The sequence below is a fragment of the Pteropus alecto genome, unplaced genomic scaffold (assembly GCF_000325575.1).
Source record: "Pteropus alecto unplaced genomic scaffold, ASM32557v1 scaffold3, whole genome shotgun sequence".
Lineage (NCBI taxonomy): Eukaryota > Metazoa > Chordata > Mammalia > Chiroptera > Pteropodidae > Pteropus > Pteropus alecto.
The window spans coordinates 68455444-68464694 of NW_006442484.1; the positions used below are offsets into that span (position 1 = coordinate 68455444).

Here is a 9251-nt window from a genome sequence, read left to right on the forward strand (position 1 = left end):
AGTGTCTTACTGTTTTGTGTAGATGCTAGTAATAAAGGGGACAGATAGTGAAGATAAGATAGAGGATAAAGATAGAAGAAAGAATTAGAGGCCCGTTGATTGTGGCTTCATTAATAATTCATAATCTGTTTCTCCAAACCAAGGCTTCTTCCTTACTTTTTCTCAACTGATGTTACCACAATTCTCCTAAACACCTAGGCCTGGAGCAATGAAATCAGATCTTTGCCTTGTTCTCACTTTGCCATTCACATTCAGTCACTAGGTTTGTGGATATCTCCTCTACAAAATCTCTCACCGCCAGCCTTCATTTCTATTCCCACAGTTATTACTTTAATAGTGGTCATTATAATCTAACAACTGAATTATTGCAATCATCAGTTTATTGTAGATAAGAATTCAACTCTGGATGCAAATAAATCTGGGTTCAAGTTCTGGACCAGACGCTCCCTGGCTGTGTGACCTTGGACACGTTATTTTACATTTCCAAGCCTCATCTGAAAAACAGATATAGTAAATAACTACCTTTAGGGTGGTTAAAATAATCAAGATAATGCATACAAAGTGCTTAAATTATTTTAAGACTATTTTGCATAATCAATTTATTCCCTCTTTACTATGCTCGATAACTTATTTCAAGTTTCTCTAACTAAAATAAAGCAGCAACAACATCTTCTGTTCCAAATCAGACCCCCAGCATATAAGACAAATACCAAACACTTGGGCCTCTCATTCAAGGCCTTTTACTATCAGACCTTAAGTACCTTCGCATCCTACCTCCATTTCATTACTGTTCACTGTTCATATCATTCTTTTCCCCTTCATCTCTATCCCTTCTCGTCATCCAAAGGTGCAAACGTTTTAAGGCCTACTTCAAATACAGCGTCCTTCATAAATGTTTTCTTGATACTCAAACCCAAACTAGTCTCCTTCTCCACTAAACCCTGTAGTTGACACCTATTTCCCATGTGGTTTATACTGCAGAGTACATATTGCCAAGCTTGAACTTCTTCTTTCATATGTTTGTTTTATTTTTGTAGTTAAATGAGGATATCCTTTGTTTCCAAACCAAGGGACCACCTTACAGGTGCAATTGTCTTAGAACAAAGCCTTTTGATTCGTTAGTAACTAATTTCTTTTGGATGCAGTTCAAAACATACACATTTACCCCAAACACCTTGATTGATGAATTCTGGAAGAAAATATCTTTAAACAATATGAAGAACTTGGACCCGGAAGATTTTAGTGTCCTCGATGCTGGGTTGGCAGTAGCTGAAGTAAAGCCATCAGCGAATATCTCCGGCAGAAGCCCGTCCTCAAGGCAGCCTAGGATTCTTCTAGATGCCTGAAGAAGGTTCTTGAAAATAGAGCAAAGTTTCCTCGGCCTATGGCCATATGTCAATGGGTAGAGATAGAAGCTTCACCTCACAGGGGCAGAGACCAAGGAGTCCTGCCCACCTCACATGTTGGGGTACCAAAAGGAGGCAACCCCTTTGTAGACAACATCCATGGAGTTCCCATGGTATTCTTATTTCTGATAATTGAATTCATACCACAAAGCATGTTGTTCAAAGAGAGCCTTTTTATATACAATGAATCATAATGAATAAGAAATAAAAAAGGTACCAGTGTGTGAATGGATTCTATTTTATAAGATGAATTGTCCTTACCCTCCATGTCTTTCTTCCATCCTTACTAAGCAAGCCATCTGTTTTTCCCAGCCAAATTGAACAACAGAGTCTTTGTCCTGATCCATCTGACAAATATAAAGTCAAGTTCCTCATTCCCAGAAGCCACTGACAGTTGGGCCCAGAGCACCAGAGGGTAAGACAAATCAAAACCAGGGGTGTGCAGAGCAGTACCAGGAACCAAAAGAAAGTGGTGGTAGGCTCTTCTCAGAAACTGTGTCACAGTGGCAACAAAGGAACAATACAGGGAGGTCATTAGGAGACAAAGGTGCCAAAAGTCAAGAATCAAATATTCTAAGGAGGAGAAAGAAACAAGCTAATGAGAGGCGAAAGTGTTGGGAGTATCATCATCTTCATCATCATCTTCGTTATCGTCACGGTCTCCTCTCAGAACCCCATAACCCAGATGTGTTCTCAAATTCAGAATTTTTGGATTTTAGATACGTTAATTAATTTCAATGCAATAATATGTCTGCAGCAAATCATACTAAGTGGAATTAAACAGAGCTAGTAAATAGCCTCATATCAATTCAGGTCAGGCTTTGCCACCAAATGAGTTTTGACATCAATTTACAAACACATAAAACTTTTGTTTTTTAGAATTCAGGGGTCTTCAGAATTACAAATGAGACTGTGGACTAAGAGAACACTCATGGATTAAGAGAACACTTATGTATGAAGTCTGAACTTATAAAGTGTGTAAGGACCTCCACATACCTGGTGGATTGAATCTCGGATGACAGGCATCATCTCTACTGCAAAGTGAGGAAACCGAGCCCCCAGGAGGCTAACATCCTCACAGTCATCTCACACCTCGCTTATGACTTGAAACCACAGCTATCGGTAGGTAACAGGATTTGGATACAGGGATCTCACTATGTGTGTGTGTGTTTGTTTTTACTATACAGAGTCACATGACAAAGCCTTTCATGTGCAGTGAACCCAAATTTTGATGATGTGAATTTAATTTAAATATATTCTGGAATCTGTATTCATCTCACACTGCTGCTTTATTGGCATTGCCCTTGTTCTCTGATGTCTCTCCCTATTTTGGAATTCCTCCTTGTTGACTTTGGGTTGTAAACAGGGCCTCTTATTCTGATGTTGATCAGTCACACCAGTGACTCCATTTCCTTCTAATGACCAATTTCAGGGAATACATCTAAGGTTATTTAAAAAGTCACTTGATTCTACAATATCACTAGTAATTACGGGGTGTCGTGATGTCTGCAAAAGAGAATTTTGTTTAAAAAAAAAAAAACTAATTTTTTGAAATGGTAGAAGAAAAGGAGATTGTGTTGTCTTCCCTGTAGTCTGCAGATCATATTTGTGTGTAACTGTTACGGAAATACAATCAGACAATTGCGTGTCTACCCAAACGTGCAGGGGACAGCTTTACTGACAAACATCGCTGTTCCTGCACGTTAGCATCTTGCTCTTTCATCTGATACTCACTCCCTCTTGCAGCCACCGCTCTAAGCAGAATGCAGCTCCAGATAAAAAGTTCTGTGGTGTCATTAGAGCTATAGCCTTGGCTCTCACTCCTGGCACCAATCTAAGGGTGTCTCTCCTTCAGTCACTCTTCTGCAATGACCAGCTCAGGTGAGACCATGTAGGGAGAAACAGGAGAGCAGATGGAGGTGGGGGCAGAACCCACCCACCTTCACTACCTTCTCCCTTATGCCTACCTTACTGAGCTTTTTGGCCCATCGGTGACTTTACTTCTATAACCAGATACCATTCAGAGCAAATTTAAAAGCCGCAGATTCATCATCCAGAAGCTTTTCCAAGTTTCATGATGCTCAAACTCCTTCCCTCAAGTGGACAGCCCTTTTTGGAAAACAAATAGCTATTATCTGGGACTTGTTTTCCCCAAGTATTGGTTTTCCAGAATATAAATTGTTAAGTAACTTGTCACACCTATTTTCCTTTGAACTTGAATGGTCTGAGAAGTAAGTTGGTTTCTCACACTTAGACTTACCAGATGCAGTTTGAAGAGAGTATAGTGTAGTTAGGCTGGGGGGAGAAGAAGCAGCCCTCTCGCTAATGTGTGAAGATTTTCATTTGACTACTATTAATACTAATGAGGGTAATCTGCCAAAATCCTTGTGCACTAAAATGAAAATATATGCTTTGGTATAGAGGTTTCCTGTTACCCTGTTGATAATTCATTGTATGATGTGATCAACTTATACTATAATAATGGCACTTATACATCACACTTTGAAGATGCATTTTATTGACTTAATGTGAATATTATTGCCATCGTTTATTACAGAGAAGTATCTTGTAGTAATTGAAATACAATATGGTGTCATTAATCATCCTGAATACAAAATGTTAACTTAAAAATGGTCACACTGTATTAAATGCTCTTCTAACCATAAAGCAATTTGATTTGCAAGTCTGTAAAAAGCTGGATGGTCAGGATTTAGTGTAACTAGCACTTGGAACATATTTCTCTATTAGATTTCTCAACAGTTTGCTTTAACTGAAATAAGATTTATTGTTTTGTTTGGGTAGGTTTTCCCTGCCAATGTGTACTTCACTGGATAAATGATTGTCTGAAGTCATTTTCATACAACATGAGAACAGGACTGTTTCTTCATCTCTCTGGATTGACCCTGGGAACCAGTTAACTCCCTTATCTATATTTTCAATATTTAACATACCTGAACCCTAAATAAAGGAAGTGGTACTGTCACGACAACAACAACAACAATAAAACAACAACAACAAATCATTGAAAATGAGAAGGATGATTACAGATCTCTGCCCACACATCGTTCCAGTGTGTAGTTCCAAAAGCCCCATTTGTTAGCCAATACCGACTGCAATTTTATAGGTTAAATGATTTGGGGGTCTCATGTTTCTTTTCACACAGCTGAGTATATCTAATTACAAAAATTGCTTATAACTTGCAAACCACAGGTGTAGGTAGAAAAATGTCTTTTTTCTCTTTGGGCTGAGTGATACACAAAGGGAGAGGTGTTATTTGGTTTTGGATATAATCTTTATCTAACAAACATTTCAGTCCATCTTTAACTCGTTTTTTACATCATAAAATAATTCTTCAGTATATGATAGTTTATCTACATTATTAAATAATTCGACTTTAAAAAGCTGCTTTCTTTATTCTATTCATTTATAAAAGCAACCCAGTGAGTGGTATTTTCATATTTAAAAATTTGTACTGTAGTTCCATTTCCATTGAAAGTCTTTTTGTGGATTACAGAAGTAATACATGCTCATTATAGATAATCTGCAAAATACAAAGAAAAAAATTAAATCACCCATAATGCCTCCAGGCGAAATTTTCAAAGGCCCACATAACCATTTGAATGACTTAGAGATGTTTAAAACACTCCTTGAAGATTGTTTCCTTTCCTTTTTATTAGGAATAAACCGATAAGCAGTTTAGGACCCTCTGTGTGATGGGTAAACAGAATGTGATTCTATGTCACTTCAAATTCAACTTTTGTCAGTACTGTAGTACTTCTCTTCATAGGGACGTTTATTTTTGACCACTTTGCAAAGAGATTAAAATGAAAATGTATGAAGAGTCCCAGAAGGTAGCCTGCTTTGAAAAGCTGTTTACTTGCCTTAGGCATGATTTGAGAGGGTAAAGGTTAAGGATGAGTCACGAGAAAGCCCCACAGGCCCTCCATTCAGACCTGCTCAATAGTCTTTCATCTCTCTCTGTTTTTGTTGATACCAGCTGTGTCTACCTTAATCCTCTCTATGAGTTTACATCTTTTTTCTTAATAATCTATAAGCAACCCATAGAAAAGGGGCATGTGCTGACTAGAAAATAATGGTTGGGGGGCAGGTGACAGGAGGAAAAGGCAAAGAAAAAGAAATGTAATGGGTAGCAAATGCCTTTTTATAAAATGTCAGAGAAACCAACGGCATATTTGACAAGACTTGATTTGACTCAAAGCAACAGTGGAAGCTATGATTCTTAACTATTAACTAATACCTGAAACTAGGGGGTGTTAATATTCTAAAATTCTTATAAGATAATTCCCCAAATTATCTTTTTTTGTTAAGTGTAATAGATGACAAGTGTGTTTCATGATTTTGAAGGCTTTACTAATAAACTTTAAACACAATTAGCCTCATAGATTATATGTAGTGCTGGTATTTTGCATGTACATTTTCAATAAATAGCACTTAACTAGGATGTTCTGCCTCAATCCCCCCTTTTCTAAAACATAAAAGTAGGGGTGAAATGGCATTTTAAAGGATTTCTGAAACCTTCAGTATGTGAAGGGTGGGAAGCAGATGGTAGAAGGAAAATCAGTGCATCTTAGTCAAATCTCTTGATCAATAAGAATATGTGCATAGGATAAGAGAGAAAGAAAAGAAAGCAAGAACAAAGACAACAAAAGTCCTGAAAACACAGCCATGGCCGACAACCTGAAGAATCCAATTAAAAATATATTAATTGCTCAACATCTAGATTGGCACATTCATTGGTGGACAATGCCCGACTGTGGCCCCACCTGCAAAAGGCAGCAGGTTGGAGCCCTGTGTTGAGGTTTACAGAAAAAGCAGTGCTGATGCTGTGATCTACAAGGAAAAACAGGGCAACAAAAGCATCAAAGGCAGAGAATACCCTAGGCGACATCTACAGAATTTTCAGCATATAATTTCATTTCTCTTTTAAAGAGAAAAAAAAAATCTTTCATATGAACCAGCAAGATGGGGGTGGGGGTGGGGAAAGGAAGGAAGGGTCATCTCTCTAGAGAGACAGGAGCCCAGCCTGGAAGTGATGGGTAAGGCTGAGATACTGAGTGCTCTGCAGTAACCCGTGGCAACAGCCATTCCCAGAACAGCTGTCAAGCAGTGACTTAAATGGATGACCCAAGTGCTGGGTTTGTTTTCATTTGGTTGCTTGTTTTTTAACCCCGATATATGACTTTGAACACCAAGGGACTCTATTTTTTAGGGGGAAAAAAAAAAATAAGCTGGTAAATATTTTAGGTTCAGAATGCACCTTCTCTTAAGTACCTGGGGGAAACAATTTCACTTCGAGGAGCACCAAAGAGCTGGTTAATTCATTACCCTTAAAAGCCCAAATCCCAAAATTTAGTACATGCCTTGTGCGAGCACTATCATTCTAATTAATGCTTTCTGCCAGTTTTAAGAAAATAGTGCTGCAAGCACTATTTCTCCCCTCCAACCATAGTTTAGCAGAGGCACAGTACCTGGACCTGAGCCCTAACTCCTCCATCACTTATTAGGGATATAACTCAAGGCAACCATGGACCTGCTCCATACCTTGGTTTGTACATCTATAAAATGAGGGTAATCATAGGACCTACCTCCTAGAAAGGCTATAAAAATTAAATGGGTTAGTGTAGGTAAAGCACTTAGCACAGTTCATGGCTCATGATTAATGTCCAGTAAAAGTTAGCTAGCTATTATTAGCATATTTTATCAAATGCAAAATGCCATCCATTCTATGATACGGCATTATTTTATGTGCCACTAAGAAAAAAAAATTGATGTCAGTAGACTATTGCACAATGCTTTTTACTTGCAGTTTTTCTTTTGATACTTTTGCAAAAGTTCTTTCAAACTTATTAGATATGTATTTCATCATATATCACTTTTGTGCACACATTAAAAGGGAATTGTAAGTGAAATACTTTAAGGTATTCCTAAAACTCTTTAGCATTAGTGCCTGATCCTACTGAATTTCTTTTTGAATCATCAAAGTTCTATACCAAGACCACCAGGGAAAAATGCTGATCACACAGAACAGTGTTGATTAAACTTGCTAAGCAAGAGAAAGTACCACCTTGATAGAGTCTCAGCAGTGTTTTCAAAAGGGGGGCAGGGAAGGCTAGTTGTAGGGTTTAGGGCAATCTGTGAGGAGTCTTAGGGTGGTTTGAGGCAGAAGATAGTAAGTGAGGGCTTGGCAGGGATAGGTCAGAATTTGAAATGAGATGAGTTGCTGAAAGTCAGTGGTCTTACCTTGAAACGAATGGATTTGAACAAGCCGATGTTAATATACTTTAACCTTAGTTTGCTCTGCATAGTTTGGATAGTTAGTCTACTTTGCCAGTCATACTACAGTTTTGCAATCCGTGGCTTCTGTTTTATATCTGAACCACCGTCATCAATGTCCACATTTTCTACCCAATATCACGTTCTGTGCCATTGAGTGCACTGGTGATGCCGTGTCTCTTACTGCCTCCGGGATTTCCTTGGCAGTCGCTGGCCCCATTTGGAAAGTCTTGATGCTCATGTGTAGTATTGACAGCCACATCACAACTGCTACCCAATGATGGTAATTTTGATACGGCTTCTGGTTTCATAAATGACAAAAATGTGTAAAAAAAATGTGCATCTTAGAATCAATAAAATGCAGTAAAAATTTGATAATAAAATCTAATTCTCATCTTAGAGAGCAGAACCAACTACATATACTCCTATTAGAGAACTAACCAATTGTAGGAGATATATGGAAAGATGTATCGTAAAATTACAGCAAAATAATACTTATCCCCCTGTAGATAAGCCCTATACCCCCTCTGCGAGCCCAAAGGGGAGTTTTTATTGTTTATTTTATACTGATCCTTACAATTTTAGCATCCACTTTGTTTCCTCAACTTAACAATTCACTGCATTTTCAAGTCATTTTCTACTAAGAAGTTTCCTGGTAAGGGAAGAAATAATCAAAATCATGTAGACAAAAAATGTCCCATGTGTTTTTCCTGTGGAACTGCTGTGCCATGGAATGAACCTAGAAAAGATAAAGACACTCAAAGGTACATTTTTCAATTGGATTTTTAAAAATTGGATGAATTTGAACTTGGTTCTATTGTAACCTTTCAATGGCAAGAACAAAATGAACACAATGGCAACTCCCAAGAAGGTAAGTCCAGGAGCAAACAATCCATTAGGCCCCTGACCTTTGGATTCACTGTGATTTCCAAGAAATGGTGAGTTTGTGTCTGTGTGTGCCCATTCATATGCTGGGATGCAGAGGGAGAAAACTGAAAATATGTTTATAGATCTGTATTAGTATAATAGAGTATCAATCTCTGAAAGATACCCAAAATGTCAGGCATACGGGCAACAGCTATTACCACCTTATGACTGGTAGGGGTCAAGGATGAAATCTCATAATTACCAGAGTTCATGAAGCCCTTGTAAGGTCCCATACAGTGAGTGAATACATGTTGGGGCTCCAGCCCCTCCCACTCCTGATAGTAATTCAAATTAAAATAATACCGTCAGAAAATAAGTGTAAAGAAACCCAACAATTCTGAATTTCTCCATGACTATTTTGATACTTTCTTTGAGATATCAAATATCTGATTTTTTTTTTCTTTTTTAACAAAAGAAATGTGAGCTACACCTGCCTGGCTAATGTCCTGAGCATATGTTTCATCTGCCTGCTGGGTAATCCACACTGGGTGGTATCTGGGTTTGCTTCTGGATTTGGAAATGCTCTGGGCGTTAAGCTCTGCAGAATGGAGACATTCAAATAAAACCGTGCACCTTCTTGTGTTCATTGGTAACTAAAAATCCCTCACCTTTTCTAACCACATG

The 9251-nt window shown here is 38.1% G+C and overlaps 1 long non-coding RNA gene across 2 annotated transcripts in view; it reads left to right on the forward strand.

The window, feature by feature from the left end:
• LOC112470256 overlaps nt 1-9251 on the forward strand; it is a 53829-nt gene that overhangs the window by 33540 nt on the left and 11038 nt on the right. Inside the window, exons 2-3 of one of the 2 annotated variants that reach the window (XR_003042899.1) lie at nt 2286-2528; nt 4209-5782. This is a non-coding gene — a long non-coding RNA (uncharacterized LOC112470256). Of the gene's footprint in view, nt 1-2285; nt 2529-4208; nt 5783-9251 lie in introns of those variants that run through there. The other variant, XR_003042900.1, reaches the window with a different exon arrangement.